Source organism: Carcharodon carcharias, chromosome 40, assembly GCF_017639515.1.
Source record: "Carcharodon carcharias isolate sCarCar2 chromosome 40, sCarCar2.pri, whole genome shotgun sequence".
Taxonomy (NCBI): Eukaryota; Metazoa; Chordata; class Chondrichthyes; order Lamniformes; family Lamnidae; genus Carcharodon; species Carcharodon carcharias.
Genome location: NC_054506.1, coordinates 2806004 through 2823798, shown reverse-complemented (window position 1 = coordinate 2823798; position 17795 = coordinate 2806004). Strand labels below are relative to the sequence as shown.

The 17795-nt window shown below is 51.5% G+C and overlaps 1 long non-coding RNA gene across 1 annotated transcript in view; it reads right to left on the bottom strand.

Moving 5' to 3' along the window:
- Window positions 1-16814: 16814 nt before the first annotated feature.
- The window catches only part of LOC121273156, a 66173-nt gene continuing 65192 nt past the window's right edge, over window positions 16815-17795 (bottom strand). The window contains exon 6 of the long non-coding RNA XR_005941952.1: window positions 16815-17246. This is a non-coding gene — a long non-coding RNA (uncharacterized LOC121273156). The remainder of the gene's footprint in view (window positions 17247-17795) is intronic.

Below are 17795 nucleotides of genomic sequence, written 5' to 3'. Positions count from 1 at the left end.
GGTGTGTCCCCTCGCAATATCCTTCTGTTCCCCGGTGTGTCCTCTCTCTATATCCGTCTGTTCCCCAGTGTGTCCTCTCTCTTTCTCCCTCTGTTTCCCGGTGTTCCTCTCTCCATATCCCTCTGTTCCCCGAAGTGTCCTCTCTCTATATCCCTCTGTTCCCTGGAGTGTCCTCTCTCCATATCCCTCTGTTCCCCGGTGTGTCCTCTCTCTGTATCCCTCTATTCCCTGGTGTCTCCTCACTCCATATCCCTCTGTTCCCCGGTGTGTCCTCTCTCTATATCCATCTCTTCCCCGGTGCGTCCTCTCTCTATATCCCTCTGTTCCCCGGTGTGTCCTCTCTCTATATCCCTCTGTTCTCCAGTGTGTCCTCTCTATATATCGCTCTGTTCCCCGGTGTGTCCTCTCTTTATATCCCTCTGTTCACCGGTGTGTCCTCTCTCTATATCCCTCTGTTCCCCGGTTGTCCTCTCTCTATATCCCTCTGTTCACCGGTGTGTCCTCTCTCTACATCCCTCTTTTCCCCCGTGTGTCCTCTCTCTATATCCCTCTGTTCCCCGGTGTGTCCTCTCTCTATATCCCTCTGTTTCCCGGTGTTCCTCTCTCCATATCCCTCTGTTCCCCGGTGTTTCCTCTCTCTATATCCCTCTGTTCCCTGGAGTGTCCTCTCTCCATATCCCTCTGTTCCCCGCTGTGTCCTCTCTCTTTATCCCTCTATTCCCTGGTGTCTCCTCTCTCCATATCCCCCTGTTCCACGGTGTGTCCTCTCCCTATATCCCTCTCTTCCCCGGTGCGTCCTCTCTCTAAATCCCTCTGTTCCCCGGTGTGTCCTCTCTCTATATCCCTCTGTTCTCCAGTGTGTCCTCTCTATATATCCCTCTGTTCCCCGGTGTGTCCTCTCTTTATATCCCTCTGTTCACCGGTGTGTCCTCTCTCTATATACCTCTGATCCCCGGTTGTCCTCTCTCTATATCCCTCTGTTCACCGGTGTGTCCTCTCTCTACATCCCTCTTTTCCCCCGTGTGTCCTCTCTCTATATCCGTCTGTTCCCCGGTGTGTCCTCTCGCTATATGCCTTTGTTCCCCGGTGTGTCCTCTCTCTACATCCCTCTTTTCCCCGGTGTGTCCTCTCTCTATAAACCTCTGTTCCCCGGTGTGTCCCCTCGCAATATCCCTCTCTTCCGCGGTGTGTCCTCTCTATATATCCCTCTGTTCCCCGGTGTGTCCTCTCTCTATATACGTCTGTTCCCCGGTGTGTCATCTCTCCATACCACTCCGTTCCCCGGTGTGTCCTCTCTCCATATCACTCTGTTCCCCAGTGTGTCCTCTGTCTATATACCTCTGTTCCCCAGTGTGTCCTCTCTCTCTATCCCTCTTTTCCGCGGTGTGTCCTCTCTCTATATCCCTCTGTTCCCCGGTGTGTCCTCTCTCTATATACCTCTGTTCCCCATTGTGTCCTCTCTCTATATCCCTCTGTTCCCCAATGTGTCCTCTCTCTATATCCAGCTGTTCCCCAGTGTATCCTCTCTCTATATCCCCCTGTTCCCCTGTGTGTCCTCTCTCTATATCGCTCAGTTCCCCCTTGTGTCCTCTCTCCATATCCCTCTGTTACCCTGTGTGTCCTCTCTCCATATCACTCTGATCCCCGGTGTGTCCCGTCTCTATATCCCTCTGTTCCTCAGTGTGTCCTCTCTCTATATCCCTCTGTTCCCCGGTGTGTAATCTCTCTATGTCCCTCTGTTCCCCGGGGTGTCATCTCTCTATATTCCTCTGTTCCCCTGTTTGTCCTCTCTCTATATCCCTCTGTTCCCCAGTGTGTCCTCTCTCTGTATCCCTCTGATCCCCGTTGTGTCATCTCTCTATATCCCTCTGTTCCCCGGTGTGTCCCCTCGCAATATCCCTCTGTTCCCCGGTGTGTCCTCTCTCTATATCCGTCTGTTCCCCAGTGTGTCCTCTCTCTTTCTCCCTCTGTTTCCCGGTGTTCCTTTCTCCATATCCCTCTGTTCCCCGGTGTGTCCTCTCTCTATATCCCTCTGTTCCCTGGAGTGTCCTCTCTCCATATCCCTCTGTTCCCCGGTGTGTCCTCTCTCTTTATCCCTCTATTCCCTGGTGTCTCCTCACTCCATATCCCTCTGTTCCCCGGTGTGTACTCTCTCTATATCCATCTCTTCCCCGGTGCGTCCTCTCTCTATATCCCTCTGTTCCCCGGTGTGTCCTCTCTCTATATCCCTCTGTTCTGCAGTGTGTCCTCTCTATATATCGCTCTGTTCCCCGGTGTGTCCTCTCTTTATATCCCTCTGTTCACCGGTGTGTCCTCTCTCTATATCCCTCTGTTCCCCGGTTGTCCTCTCTCTATATCCCTCTGTTCACCGGTGTGTCCTCTCTCTACATCCCTCTTTTCCCCCGTGTGTCCTCTCTCTATATCCCTCTGTTCCCCGGTGTGTCCTCTCTCTATATCCCTCTGTTTCCCGGTGTTCCTCTCTCCATATCCCTCTGTTCCCCGGTGTCTCCTCTCTCTATATCCCTCTGTTCCCTGGAGTGTCCTCTCTCCATATCCCTCTGTTCCCCGCTGTGTCCTCTCTCTTTATCCCTCTATTCCCTGGTGTCTCCTCTCTCCATATCCCCCTGTTCCCCGGTGTGTCCTCTCCCTATATCCCTCTCTTCCCCGGTGCGTCCTCTCTCTAAATCCCTCTGTTCCCCGGTGTGTCCTCTCTCTATATCCCTCTGTTCTCCAGTGTGTCCTCTCTATATATCCCTCTGTTCCCCGGTGTGTCCTCTCTTTATATGCCTCTGTTCACCGGTGTGTCCTCTCTCTATATCCCTCTGATCCCCGGTTGTCCTCTCTCTATATCCCTCTGTTCACCGGTGTGTCCTCTCTCTACATCCCTCTTTTCCCCCGTGTGTCCTCTCTCTATATCCCTCTGTTCCCCGGTGTGTCCTCTCGCTATATGCCTTTGTTCCCCGGTGTGTCCTCTCTCTACATCCCTCTTTTCCCCGGTGTGTCCTCTCTCTATATCCCTCTGTTCCCCGGTGTGTCCCCTCGCAATATCCCTCTCTTCCGCGGTGTGTCCTCTCTATATATCCCTCTGTTCCCCGGTGTGTCCTCTCTCTATATACCTCTGTTCCCCGGTGTGTCATCTCTCTATGTCCCTCTGTTCCCCGGTTTGTCCTCCCTCTATATCCCTCTGTTCCCCAGTGTGTCCTCTCTCTATATCCCTCTGTTCCGCGGTGTGTCCTCTCTCTATATCACTCTGTTCCCCGGAGTCTCATCTCTCCGTATCCGTCTGTTCCCAGTGTTTCCTCTCTCTATATCCCTCTGATCCTCAGTGTGTCCTCTCTCCTTATCCATCTGTTCCTCAATGTGTCCTCGCTCTATATCCCTCTGTTCCCCTCTGTGTCCTCTCTGTATATCCCTCAGTTCCCCGCTTTGTCCTCTCTCTATATGCCTCTGTTCCCCTAAGTGTCCTGTCTCTATATCCCTCTCTTCCCCGGTGCGTCCTCTCTCTAAATCCCTCTGTTCCCCGGTTTGTCCTCTCTCTATATCCCTCTGTTCTCCAGTGTGTCCTCTCTATATATCCCTCTGTTCCCCGGTGTGTCCTCTCTTTATATCCCTCTGTTCACCGGTGTGTCCTCCCTCTATATCCCTCTGATCCCCGGTTGTCCTCTCTCTATATCCCTCTGTTCACCGGTGTGTCCTCTCTCTACATCCCTCTTTTCCCCGGTGTGTCCTCTCTCTATATCCCTCTGTTCCCTGGAGTGTCCTCTCTCCATATCCCTCTGTTCCCCGGTGTGTCCTCTCTCTGTATCCCTCTATTCCCTGGTGTCTCCTCACTCCATATCCCTCTGTTCCCCGGTGTGTCCTCTCTCTATATCCATCTCTTCCCCGGTGCGTCCTCTCTCTATATCCCTCTGTTCCCCGGTGTGTCCTCTCTCTATATCCCTCTGTTCTCCAGTGTGTCCTCTCTATATATCGCTCTGTTCCCCGGTGTGTCCTCTCTTTATATCCCTCTGTTCACCGGTGTGTCCTCTCTCTATATCCCTCTGTTCCCCGGTTGTCCTCTCTCTATATCCCTCTGTTCACCGGTGTGTCCTCTCTCTACATCCCTCTTTTCCCCCGTGTGTCCTCTCTCTATATCCCTCTGTTCCCCGGTGTGTCCTCTCTCTATATCCCTCTGTTTCCCAGTGTTCCTCTCTCCATATCCCTCTGTTCCCCGGTGTCTCCTCTCTCTATATCCCTCTGTTCCCTGGAGTGTCCTCTCTCCATATCCCTCTGTTCCCCGCTGTGTCCTCTCTCTTTATCCCTCTATTCCCTGGTGTCTCCTCTCTCCATATCCCCCTGTTCCACGGTGTGTCCTCTCCCTATATCCCTCTCTTCCCCGGTGCGTCCTCTCTCTAAATCCCTCTGTTCCCCGGTGTGTCCTCTCTCTATATCCCTCTGTTCTCCAGTGTGTCCTCTCTATATATCCCTCTGTTCCCCGGTGTGTCCTCTCTTTATATCCCTCTGTTCACCGGTGTGTCCTCTCTCTATATACCTCTGATCCCCGGTTGTCCTCTCTCTATATCCCTCTGTTCACCGGTGTGTCCTCTCTCTACATCCCTCTTTTCCCCCGTGTGTCCTCTCTCTATATCCGTCTGTTCCCCGGTGTGTCCTCTCGCTATATGCCTTTGTTCCCCGGTGTGCCCTCTCTCTACATCCCTCTTTTCCCCGGTGTGTCCTCTCTCTATAAACCTCTGTTCCCCGGTGTGTCCCCTCGCAATATCCCTCTCTTCCGCGGTGTGTCCTCTCTATATATCCCTCTGTTCCCCGGTGTGTCCTCTCTCTATATACCTCTGTTCCCCGGTGTGTCATCTCTCCATATCACTCCGTTCCCCGGTGTGTCCTCTCTCCATATCACTCTGTTCCCCAGTGTGTCCTCTGTCTATATACCTCTGTTCCCCAGTGTGTCCTCTCTCTCTATCCCTCTTTTCCGCGGTGTGTCCTCTCTCTATATCCCTCTGTTCCCCGGTGTGTCCTCTCTCTATATACCTCTGTTCCCCATTGTGTCCTCTCTCTATATCCCTCTGTTCCCCAATGTGTCCTCTCTCTATATCCAGCTGTTCCCCAGTGTATCCTCTCTCTATATCCCCCTGTTCCCCTGTGTGTCCTCTCTCTATATCCCTCAGTTCCCCCTTGTGTCCTCTCTCCATATCCCTCTGTTACCCTGTGTGTCCTCTCTCCATATCACTCTGATCCCCGGTGTGTCCCGTCTCTATATCCCTCTGTTCCTCAGTGTGTCCTCTCTCTATATCCCTCTGTTCCCCGGTGTGTAATCTCTCTATGTCCCTCTGTTCCCCGGGGTGTCATCTCTCTATATCCCTCTGTTCCCCTGTTTGTCCTCTCTCTATATCCCTCTGTTCCCCAGTGTGTCCTCTCTCTGTATCCCTCTGATCCCCGTTGTGTCATCTCTCTATATCCCTCTGTTCCCCGGTGTGTCCCCTCGCAATATCCCTCTGTTCCCCGGTGTGTCCTTTCTCTATATCCGTCTGTTCCCCAGTGTGTCCTCTCTCTTTCTCCCTCTGTTTCCCGGTGTTCCTTTCTCCATATCCCTCTGTTCCCCGGTGTGTCCTCTCTCTATATCCCTCTGTTCCCTGGAGTGTCCTCTCTCCATATCCCTCTGTTCCCCGGTGTGTCCTCTCTCTTTATCCCTCTATTCCCTGGTGTCTCCTCACTCCATATCCCTCTGTTCCCCGGTGTGTCCTCTCTCTATATCCATCTCTTCCCCGGTGCGTCCTCTCTCTATATCCCTCTGTTCCCCGGTGTGTCCTCTCTCTATATCCCTCTGTTCTCCAGTGTGTCCTCTCTATATATCGCTCTGTTCCCCGGTGTGTCCTCTCTTTATATCCCTCTGTTCACCGGTGTGTCCTCTCTCTATATCCCTCTGTTCCCCGGTTGTCCTCTCTCTATATCCCTCTGTTCACCGGTGTGTCCTCTCTCTACATCCCTCTTTTCCCCCGTGTGTCCTCTCTCTATATCCCTCTGTTCCCCGGTGTGTCCTCTCTCTATATCCCTCTGTTTCCCGGTGTTCCTCGCTCCATATCCCTCTGTTCCCCGGTGTCTCCTCTCTCTATATCCCTCTGTTCCCTGGAGTGTCCTCTCTCCATATCCCTCTGTTCCCCGCTGTGTCCTCTCTCATTATCCCTCTATTCCCTGGTGTCTCCTCTCTCCATATCCCCCTGTTCCCCGGTGTGTCCTCTCCCTATATCCCTCTCTTCCCCGGTGCGTCCTCTCTCTAAATCCCTCTGTTCCCCGGTGTGTCCTCTCTCTATATCCCTCTGTTCTCCAGTGTGGCCTCTCTATATATCCCTCTGTTCCCCGGTGTGTCCTCTCTTTATATGCCTCTGTTCACCGGTGTGTCCTCTCTCTATATCCCTCTGATCCCCGGTTGTCCTCTCTCTATATCCCTCTGTTCACCGGTGTGTCCTCTCTCTACATCCCTCTTTTCCCCCGTGTGTCCTCTCTCTATATCCCTCTGTTCCCCGGTGTGTCCTCTCGCTATATGCCTTTGTTCCCCGGTGTGTCCTCTCTCTACATCCCTCTTTTCCCCGGTGTGTCCTCTCTCTATATCCCTCTGTTCCCCGGTGTGTCCCCTCGCAATATCCCTCTCTTCCGCGGTGTGTCCTCTCTATATATCCCTCTGTTCCCCGGTGTGTCCTCTCTCTATATACCTCTGTTCCCCGGTGTGTCATCTCTCTATGTCCCTCTGTTCCCCGGTGTGTCCTCCCTCTATATCCCTCTGTTCCCCAGTGTGTCCTCTCTCTATATCCCTCTGTTCCGCTGTGTGTCCTCTCTCTATATCACTCTGTTCCCCGGAGTCTCATCTCTCCGTATCCGTCTGTTCCCAGTGTGTCCTCTCTCTATATCCCTCTGATCCTCAGTGTGTCCTCTCTCCTTATCCATCTGTTCCTCAATGTGTCCTCGCTCTATATCCCTCTGTTCCCCTCTGTGTCCTCTCTGTATATCCCTCAGTTCCCCGCTTTGTCCTCTCTCTATATGCCTCTGTTCCCCTAAGTGTCCTGTCTCTATATCCCTCTCTTCCCCGGTGCGTCCTCTCTCTAAATCCCTCTGTTCCCTGGTTTGTCCTCTCTCTATATCCCTCTGTTCTCCAGTGTGTCCTCTCTATATATCCCTCTGTTCCCCGGTGTGTCCTCTCTTTATATCCCTCTGTTCACCGGTGTGTCCTCCCTCTATATCCCTCTGATCCCCGGTTGTCCTCTCTCTATATCCCTCTGTTCACCAGTGTGTCCTCTCTCTACATCCCTCTTTTCCCCCGTGTGTCCTCTCTCTATATCCCTCTGTTCCCCGGTGTGTCCTCTCACTATATGCCTTTGTTCCCCGGTGTGTCCTCTCTCTACATCCCTCTTTTCCCCGGTGTGTCCTCTCTCTATATCCCTCTGTTCCCCGGTGTGTCCTCTCGCAATATCCCTCTCTTCCGCGGTGTGTCCTCTCTATATATCCCTCTGTTCCCCGGTGTGTCCTCTCTCTATATACCTCTGTTCCCCGGTGTGTCCTCTCTCCCTCTCCCTCTGTTCCCCGGTGTGTCATCTCTCTATATCCCTCTGTTCCCCGGTGTGTCCTCCCTCTATATCCCTCTGTTCCCCAGTGTGTCATCTCTCTATATCCCTCTGTTCCACGGTGTGTCCTCTCTCTATATCACTCTGTTCCCCGGAGTCTCATCTCTCCGTATCCGTCTGTTCCCAGTGTGTCCTCTCTCTATATCCCTCTGATCCTCAGTGTGTCCTCTCTCCTTATCCATCTGTTCCTCAATGTGTCCTCGCTCTATATCCCTCTGTTCCCCTCTGTGTCCTCTCTGTATATCCCTCAGTTCCCCGGTTTGTCTTCTCTCTATATGCCTCTGTTCCCCTAAGTGTCCCGTCTCTATATCCCTCTCTTCCCCCGTGTGTCTTCTCTCTATATCCCTCTGTTCCCCAGGGTGTACTCTCTCTATATCCCTCTGTTCCCCGGTGTGTCCTCTCGCTATATGCCTTTGTTCCCCGGTTTGTCCTCTCTCTACATCCCTCTTTTCCCCGGTGTGTCCTCTCTCTATATCCCTCTGTTCCCCGGTGTGTCCTCCCTCTATATCCCTTTGTTCCCCAGTGTGTCCTCTCTCTATATCCCTCTGTTCCACGGTGTGTCCTCTCTCTATATCACTCTGTTCCCCGGAGTCTCATCTCTCCGTATCCGTCTGTTCCCAGTGTGTCCTCTCTCTATATCCCTCTGATCCTCAGTGTGTCCTCTCTCCTTATCCATCTGTTCCTCAGTGTGACCTCGCTCTATATCCCTCTGTTCCCCTCTGTGTCCTCTCTGTATATCCCTCAGTTCCCCGGTTTGTCCTCTCTCTATATGCCTCTGTTCCCCTAAGTGTCCTGTCTCTATATCCCTCTCTTCCCCCGTGTGTCTTCTCTCTATATCCCTCTGTTCCCCAGGGTGTACTCTCTCTATATCCCTCTGTTCCCCGGTGTGTCCTCTCTCTATATCCCTCTGTTCCGCGGTGTGTCCTCTCTCTATATCCCTCTGTTCCCCCGTGTGTCCTCTCTCTATATCCCTCTGTTACCCTGTTTGTCCTCTCTCTATATCCCTCTGTTCTCCAGTGTGTCCTCTCTCTATATCCCTCTGTTCCCCGGTCTGTCCTCTCTCTATATCCCTCTATTCCCCAGTGTGTCCTCTCTCTGTATCCTTCTGTTCCCCGGTGTGTCCTCTCTCTATATCCCTCTTTACCCCGGAGTGTCTTCTCTCTATATCCCTCTGTTCCCCGGTGTGTCCTCTCTCTATATCCCTCTGTTCCCCGGTGTGTCCTCTCTCTATAACCCTCTGTTCCCTGGTTTTTCCTCTCTCTATATACGTCTGTTCCTCTGTTTGTCCTCTCTCTATATCCCCTGTTCCCCAGTGTGTCCTCTCTCTATATCCCTCTGTTCCCCAGTTTGTCCTCTCTCTATATCCCTCTGTTCCCCGGTGTGTCCTCTCTCTATATCCCTCTATTCCCCGGTGTGTCCACTCTCTATATCCTTCTGTTCCCCGGTGTGTCCTCTCTCTATTTCCCCCTGTTCCCCGTTGTGTCCTCTCTCTATATCCCTCTGTACCCCGGTGTGTCCTCTCTCTATATCCCACTGTTCACTGGTGTGTCCTCTCTCTATATCCCACTGTTCACTGGTGTGTCCTCTCTCTGTATCCTTCTGTTCCCCGGTGTGTCCTCTCTCTATATCCAACTGTTCACTGGTGTGTCCTCTCTCTATATCCCTCTGTTCCCCTGTGTGTCCTCTCTCTATATCCCTCTGTTCCCCGGTGTGTCCTCTCTCTATATCCCTCTGTTCCCCGGTGTGTCCTCTCTCTATATCCCTCTGTTCCCCTGTGTGTCCTCTCTCTGTATCCCTCTGTTCCCAGGTGTGTCCTCTCTCTATATCCCTCTGTTCCCCAGTGTGTCCTCTCTCTATATCCCGCTCAAGCAGACATCATAATCCTCAAAACGTTATAAGAATTTGTTGTGAGATAGCAGTATCTGTGCCTATAAATATTTATGTCCTGTGTTTCTGCATTAGGGAGACAGCAACCAGGTCTTATAGTAACTGGGCTGAAGATTTCAAATTGTTACATCTGTAAGCATAGCTGTTAAAGTAAATTTGCATTTTAAAATGAACCAGCCTGGTTTGATTATACAAGATGGAGTGTGATGATACATCTAGCTATCTTAAGTTAAGTAACAGTGTTTTCTCCTTCCCAAGGATTGCTGGTAAATTTATTGCTGTGGGAGGTTTTTATTATGAGAGACGTGAAGTCCAAAACATAGTGAAGCAATGGGGATTTGCATTCAAAGGGGAAAATATGTATAAAGGAGTGAAAGCTGTGTGTAAGGAAAGGCATTCCATGATCTAACCAGTGTGAACCGCCTTCAGCAACTATGTCTCAAGCTGAGTTGTATAAAGAATGGAAGTTAGGAATATTCACCTTGAATTTGACTGGTTCAGGGTATTGTGTGTCACTTTGTCTGGGTCTTATACAATCTGTGTGTCTTACTGGGTGCCTGAATGTAAGTGTAGATGGGAGAGAGATTAACCGGGGGATTTAGAAGTGACCATGGTAGGAACTTGTGGAGATTTGTATGTGCTTGAAATCACTTCTCTTATTAATGAATTTTAATAAATTTTGTAAAATACTACAAGATCTGGTGGTCTTATAACTCCTGAAAACAAGACACGCATCTCAAAATATTAACAAATTTCAAAGCAATTTTAGCATTTGTTTTATGTTTCCCATTGAGATTTGAACACCTCAGCATTTACCATCAGCTGAGCCATAATCATCCATTTGTTCCCCAGTGTGTCCTCTCTCTCTATCCCTCTGTTCCCCGGTGTGTCATCTCTCCATATCACTCCGTTCCCCGGTGTGTCCTCTCTCCATATCCCTCTGTTCCCCAGTGTGTCCTCTGTCTATATACCTCTGTTCCCCAGTGTGTCCTCTCTCTCTATCCCTCTGTTCCCCGGTGTGTCCTCTCTCTATATCCCTCTGTTCCCCGGTGTGTCATCTCTCCATATCACTCCGTTCCCCGGTGTGTCCTCACTCCATATCCCTCTATTCCCCAGTGTGTCCTCTGTCTATATCCCTCTGTTCAACAGTGTGTCATCTCTACATATCACTCCGTTCCCCGGTGTGTCCTCTCTCCATATCCCTCTATTCCCCAGTTTGTCCTCTCTCTATATCCCTCTGTTCCCCGGTGCGGCCTCTCTCCATATCCCTCTGTTCCCCGGTGTGTCGTCTCTCTATATCCCTCTATTCCCCGGTGTGTCCTCTCCCCCTATCCCTCTATTCCCCGGTGTGTCCTTTCTCTATATCCATCTGTTACCCGGTGTGTCCTCTCTCTATATCCGTCTATTCCCCAGTGTGTCCTCTCTCTATATCCCTCTGTTCACCAGTGTGTCTTCTCTCTATATCCCTCTGTTCCCCGGTGCGGCCTCTCTCTATATCCCTCTGTTCCCCGGTGTATCCTTTCTCTTTATCCTTCTTTTCCCCGGTGTGTCCTCTCTCCGTATCTTTCTGTTCCCTGGTGTGTCCTCTCTCCATATCCCTCTGTTCTCCGGTGTGTCCTCTCTCTATATCCCTCTGTTCCCCGTTGTGTCCTCTCTATATATCCCTCTTTTTCCGGTGTGTCCACTCTCTATATCCCGCTGTTCCCCGGTGTGTCCTCTCTCCATATCCCTCTGATCCCCGGTGTGTCCTCTCTCTATATCCCTCTGTTCCCCGGTGTGTTCTCTCTCTATATCCCTCTGTTCCCCGGTGTGTTCTCTCTCTTTTCCCTCTGTTCCTCAGTGTGTCCTCTCTCCATATCCGTCTGTTCCCTGGTGTGTTCTCTCTCTATTTCCCTCTGTTCCCCAGTGTTTCCTTTCTCTATATCCCTTTGTTCCCCAGTGTTTCCTTTCTCTGTATCCCTCTGTTCCCCGGTGTGTCCTCTCTCTATATCCCTCTGTTCCCCGGTGTGTCCTCTCTCTATATCCCTCTGTTTTCTGGAGTGTCCTCTCTCTATATCCCTCTGTTCCCCAGTGTCTCCTCTCTCTATATCCCTCTGTTCCACGGTGTGTCCTCTCTCTATATCCCTCTGTTCCCCGGTGTGTCCTCTCTCTATATCAATCTGTTCCCTGGAGTCTCATCTCTCCGTACCGTCTATTCCCAGTGTGTCCTCTCTCTCTATCCCTCTGTTCCTCAGTGTGTCCTCTCTCCTTATCCCTCTGTTCCTCAGTGTGTCCTCTCTCTATATCCCTATGTTCCCCGGTGTCCTCTCTCTTTAACCCTCTGTTCCCCGTTGTGTCCTCTCTCTATATCCCTCTGTTCCCCAGTGTGTCCTCTCTCTATATCCCTCTCTTCCTCAGTGTGTCCTCTCTCCATATCCCTCTGTTCTCCGGTGTGTCCTCTCTCTATATCCCTCTGTTTCCCGTTGTGTCCTCTCTCTATCTCCCTCTGTTCCCCGGTGTGTCCTCTCTCTATATCCTCTGTTCCCCGGTGTGTCCTCTCTCTATATCCCTCTGTTCCTCAGTGTGTCCTCTCTCCATATCCCTCTGTTCCCCGGTGTGTCCTCTCTCTATATCCCTCTGTTCCCCAGTGTGTCCTTTCTCTATATCCCTCTGTTTTCCGTGTGTCCTCTCTCCATATCCCTCTGATCCCCGATGTGTCCTCTCTCTATATCCCTCTCTTCCCCGGTGTATCCTCTCTCTATATCCCTCTGTTCCCCGGTGTGTCCTCTCTGTATAGCCCTCTGTTCCCCGGTGTATTCTCTCTCTTTTCCCTCTGTTCCCCAGTGTGTCCTCTCTCCATATCCGTCTGTTTCCTGGTGTGTCCTCTCTCTATTTCCCTCTGTTGCCCAGTGTGTCCTTTCTCTATATCCCTCTGTTCCTCAGTGTGTCCTCTCTCCTTATCCCTCTGTTCCTCAGTGTGTCCTCTCTCTATATCCCTCTGTTCCCCATTGTGTCCTCTCTCTATATCCCTCTGTTCCCCGGTGTGTCCTCTCTCTATATCCCTCTGTTCCCCGTTGTGTCCTCTCTCTATATCCCTCTGTTCCCAGTGTGTCCTCTCTCCATATCCCTCTGTTCCCCGGTGTGTCCTCTCTCTATATCACTCTGTTCCCCATTGTGTCCTCTCTCTATATCCCTCTGTTCCCCGTTGAGTCCTCTCTCTATATCCTTCTGTTCCCCAGTGTGTCCTCTCTCTATATCCCTCTGTTCCCCGGTGTGTCCTCTCTCTATATCCCTCTGTTCCCCGGTGTGACCTCTCTCTATATCCCTCTGTTCCCCGTTGTGTCCTCTCTCTATATCCCTCTGTTCCCCGGTGTGTCCTCTTTCTATATCCCTCTCTTCCCCGGTGTGTCCTCTCTCTATATCCCTCTGTTCCCCGGTGTGTCCTCTCTCTATATCCCTCTGTTCCCCTCTGTTTCCTCTCTCTATCTCCCTCTGTTCCCCGTGTGTCCTCTCTCTATATCCCTCTCTTCCCCCGTGTGTCTTCTCTCTATATCCCTCTGTTCCCCGGTGTGTCCTCTCTCCATATCCCCCTTTTTCCCATTGTGTCCTTTCTCCGTGTCCCTCTGTTCCCCAATCTCCACTCCCTCTTATTTTCCCCTCTCTCCTAATCTCCCCTCCATCTTAATCTCCCCTACCTCTTAATCTCCCTTCCCTCTTAATCCCCCCTCGCTCTTAATATCCCCTCGCTCTTAATCTCTCCTCCCTCATAATCTCCCCTCCTTCTTAATCACCCATCCCCTTAATCTCGCCTCGATCTCAATCTCCCCTCCCTCATAATCTCCCATCCCTCTTAAACTCCCCTTGCTCTTAATCTCCCCTAACTCTTAATCTGCTCTCCCTCTTAATCTCACCTGCTCTTAATCTGCCCTCACTCTTAATCTCCCCTCACTCTTAATCTCCCCTCCTTCTTAATCTCCCCTCATTCTTAATCTCCCCTCCCTCTTAATCTCCCCTCCCTCTTAATCTCCCCTCACACTTAATCTCCCCTCCATTCTTAATCTCCCCTCACTCTTAATCTCCCCTCCCTCTTAATCTCCCCTCACACTTAATCTCCCCTCCATTCTTAATCTCCCCTCACTCTTAATCTCCCCTCCCTCTTACTCTCTCCTCGTTCTTAATCTCCCCTCCCTCTTAATCTCTCCTCGTTCTTAATCTCCCCTCCCTATTAATCTCCCCTCCCTCTTAATCTCCCCTCACTCTTAATCTCCCCTCCCTCTTAATATACCCTCACTCTTTATCTCCCCTCCCTCTTAATCTCCCCTCACACTTAATCTCCCCTCCATTCTTAATCTCCCCTCACTCTTAATCTCCCCTCCCTCTTACTCTCTCCTTGTTCTGAATCTCCCCTCCCTCTTAATCTCTCCTCGTTCTTAATCTCCCCTCCCTCTTAATCTCCCCTCACTCTTAATCTCCCCTCCCTCTTCATCTCCCCTCGTTCTTAATCTCTGCTTCCTCTTAATCTCCCCTCCCTCTTAATCTCCCCTCGCTCTTAATCTCCCTTCCCTCTTACTCTGCCCTCCCTGTTAAACTCCCCTTGCTCTTAATCTCCTTTCCTTCTTAATCTCCCCTCCCTCTTAATCTCCCCTCGCTCTTAATCTCCCTTCCCTCTTAATCTCCCCTTGCTCTTAATCTCCCCTTGCTCTTAATCTCCCCTTGCTTTTAATCTCCCCTCGCTCTTAATCTCCCCTCGCTCTTAATCTCCCCTCGCTCTTAATCTCCCCTCCCTCTTAATCTCCCCTCGCTCTTAATCTCCCCACCCTCTTAATCTCCCCTCCCTCTTAATCCCCTCTCACTCTTAATCTCCCCTCGCTCTTCATCTCCCCTCCCTCTTAATATACCCTCGCTCTTAATCTCCCCTCCCTCTTAATCTCCCTTCCCTCTAAATCCCCCTCCATGTTAATCACCCCTCCCACTTAATCCCCCTCCCTCTTAATGCCCCTCCCTCTTAATCTCCCTCCCTCTTAATCACGCCACCCTCTTAATCGCCCTCCCTCGTAATCTCCCTTGCGTCTTAATCAATCCTCCCTCTCAATCACCCTCCCTCTTAATCACCCCTCCCTCTTATTCATTCCTCCCTCTTAATCCCCCTCCCTCTTAATCTCTCCTCCCTATTAATCCCCGCTCGCCCTTAATTTCTCCACCCTCTTACTCTCCCCTCCCACCTAATCTCCCCTCCCTCCTAATCTCCCCTCCCTCTTAATCTCTCCTCGATCTTAATCTCCCCTCGCACTTATTCTCCCCTCGCTCTTAATCTCCCCGCCCTCTTAATCACCACCTCCTAATCTCCCCTCCCTCTTAATTCCCCTTTCTCTTAAAACCCTCCCTCTTAATCACCACTCCATCTTAATTCCCCTCCCTCTTAATGACCCCTCGTTCTTAATATCCCCTCACCCTTAATCGCCCCTCGCTATTAATATCACCTCACTCTTAATCTCCCCTCCCTCTTAATACACCACCCTCTTAATCACCCCTCGCTCTTAATCACGCCTCCCTCTCAATCCCCCTCCCTCATAATCAACCCTCCCTCTTAATCACCCCTCCCTCTTAATCCCCCTCCCTCTTAATCACCCCTCCCTCTTATTCTCCCCTCGCTCCTATACTCCCCTTGCTCTTAATCTCCCCTCTTTCTAAATCTCACCACCCTCATAAGAGAGGGAGAGACAGGGATTGGGTGATGTTTTATTGATCACACCACAATCCACAGAAGCAGAAAGATCTCCGGTGATCACTCCCAACTGTAAAATTTCTCACTCCCAGGACAGGTACAGCACGGGGTTAGATACAGAGTAAATCTCACTCTACACCGTCCCCATCAAACACTCCCAGGACAGGTACAGCACGGGGTTAGATACAGAGTAACTCTCCCTCTACACTGTCCCCATCAAACACTCCCAGGACAGGTACAGCACGGGGTTAGATACAGAGTAAATCTCCCTTTACAGTGTCCCCATCAAACACTCCCAGGACAGGTGCAGCACGGGGTTAGATACAGAGTAAATCTCCCTCTACACTGTCCCCATCAAACACTCACAGGACAGGTACAGCACGGGGTTAGATACAGAGTAAATCTCCCTCTACACTGTCCCCATCAAACACTCCCAGGACAGGTACAGCTCGGGGTTAGATACAGAGTAAAGCTACCTCTACACTGTCCATATCAAACACTCCCAGGACAGGTACAGCACGGGGTTAGATACAAAGTAAATCTCCCTCTACACCGTCCCCATCAAACACTCCCAGGACAGGTACAGCACGGGGTTAGATACAGAGTAAATCTCCCTCTACACTGTACCCATCAAACACTCCCAGGACAGGTACAGCACGGGGTTAGATACAGAGTAAATCTCCCTCTACACTGTCCCCATCAAACACTCCCAGGACAGGTACAGCACGGGGTTAGATACAGAGTAAATCTCCCTCTACACAGACCCCATCAAACACTCCCAGGACAGGTACAGCACGGGGTTAGATACAGAGTAAATCTCCCTCTACACCGTCCCCATCAAACACTCCCAGGACAGGTACAGCACGGGGTTAGATACAGAGTAAGTCTCCCTCTACACCGTCCCCATCAAACACTCCCAGGACAGGTACAGCACGGGGTTAGATACAGAGTAAATCTCCATCTACACCGTCCCCATCAAACACTCCCAGGACAGGTACAGTACCCCATTAGAGATGTGGATGATAGATATATAGCTTGATAATCAAGTTTCTCAGTGGAGATGTTATGTCCAGAAAGAATTGCGCATTCTTTACGCAGGAACATGAGGAGGCCATTCAGCCCCTCTCGAGCCTGTTACATTGGAACAGGAGGAGGGTCCATTCAGCCCCTCTCGAGCCTGTTACACTGGAATAGGAGGAGGACATTCAGCCCCTCTCGAGGCTGTTACACAGGAACAGGAGGAGTCCATTCCTTCCTCTAGCTCATTGCAGTTTTCCCCATTCTTTGCTCTCGGGATCTTGCTGTGTACAAAGTGACTGTTCCGTTTGTTTACCTGACATAAGGCTCCACGTGAAGTTAAGTCACCCGGAGTCTGTTTTCTAACAGCCCGAGTCTGTGACAGTAACTACGGACGCTCAGTTCACCTCATTGTTGCTTGCTCAGGGACCGGGTGTCTCTCACCTGATTGGTCCCCGGGCCGTCACATGACCAATGGCGCTCCTCCACCTAGGGCCCAAAAGGTGTGTCACCCTCACGGACGTAACGCCTGGCAGGGCACGCGGTCTGTCCCGCGATGTGCTTCGGCCTCCAACAGCCTTACCCCAAGCAACTAGTTTCAGGCTAAGCGCATCATAGCGAGGTTTATTGCAACAGGTAAGATTACACAGAGGACAGAACACGGGCGCAATTAATCCATAAAGTGCTGAGCCTGGGCAGTTGAGTCGTGCTTCTGCTCCGAGGGTATCAAAGTGCCAACGCGAGAGTAATGACCAGCCCGCCTCGTCTGGACATTGGTGATGCTCTTGCACATCGGAGAGTCCTGGGTGTGCTGATGATGTCCGTGCATCTTGGAGAATGTGGAGACTGGCAGGGTTTCTGGGGGGATGTGATGAATCTGGCTGCGGCTGGTGGTGAGGTGGGGTATCATCAGATGGGCCTGTGGTACAGTCTACTTCGAGGGCAACAGTGAGCACAGGAGCAATAAATCCCAATGAGAACCAGCAACAGGAGGGACACGATTAAGAAAAGGCCAAAGAGTTGGAAACCTGGACGTATCAAAGAAAGTGACGGACAATCAGTGTCAGACTTTCCACTCGCACCTACCCTCAGTACTGACCCTCCGACAGTGCGGCACTCCCTCAGTACTGACCCTCCGACAGTGCGGCTCTCCCTCTGTACTGACCCTCCGACAGTGCGGCTCTCCCTCAGCACTGACCCTCCGACAGCGCGGCGCTCCCTCAGTACTGACCCTCCGACAGTGAGGCTCTCCCTCAGTACTGACCCTCCGACAGTGAGGCTCTCCCTCAGTACTGACCCTCCGACAGTGCGACTCTCCCTCATTACTGACCCTATGACAGTGCGGCTCTCCCTCAGTAGTGACCCTCCGACAATGCGGCACTCCCTCAGTACTGACCCTCCAACAGTGCGGCACTCTCCCTCAGTACTGACCCTCCGACAGTGCGGCTCTCCCTCAGCACTGACCCTCCGACAGTGCGGCTCTCCCTCAGTACTGACCCTCCGACAGTGCGGCACTCTCCCTCAGTACTGACCCTCCGACAGTGCGGCACTCCCTCAGTACTGACCCTCCGACAGTG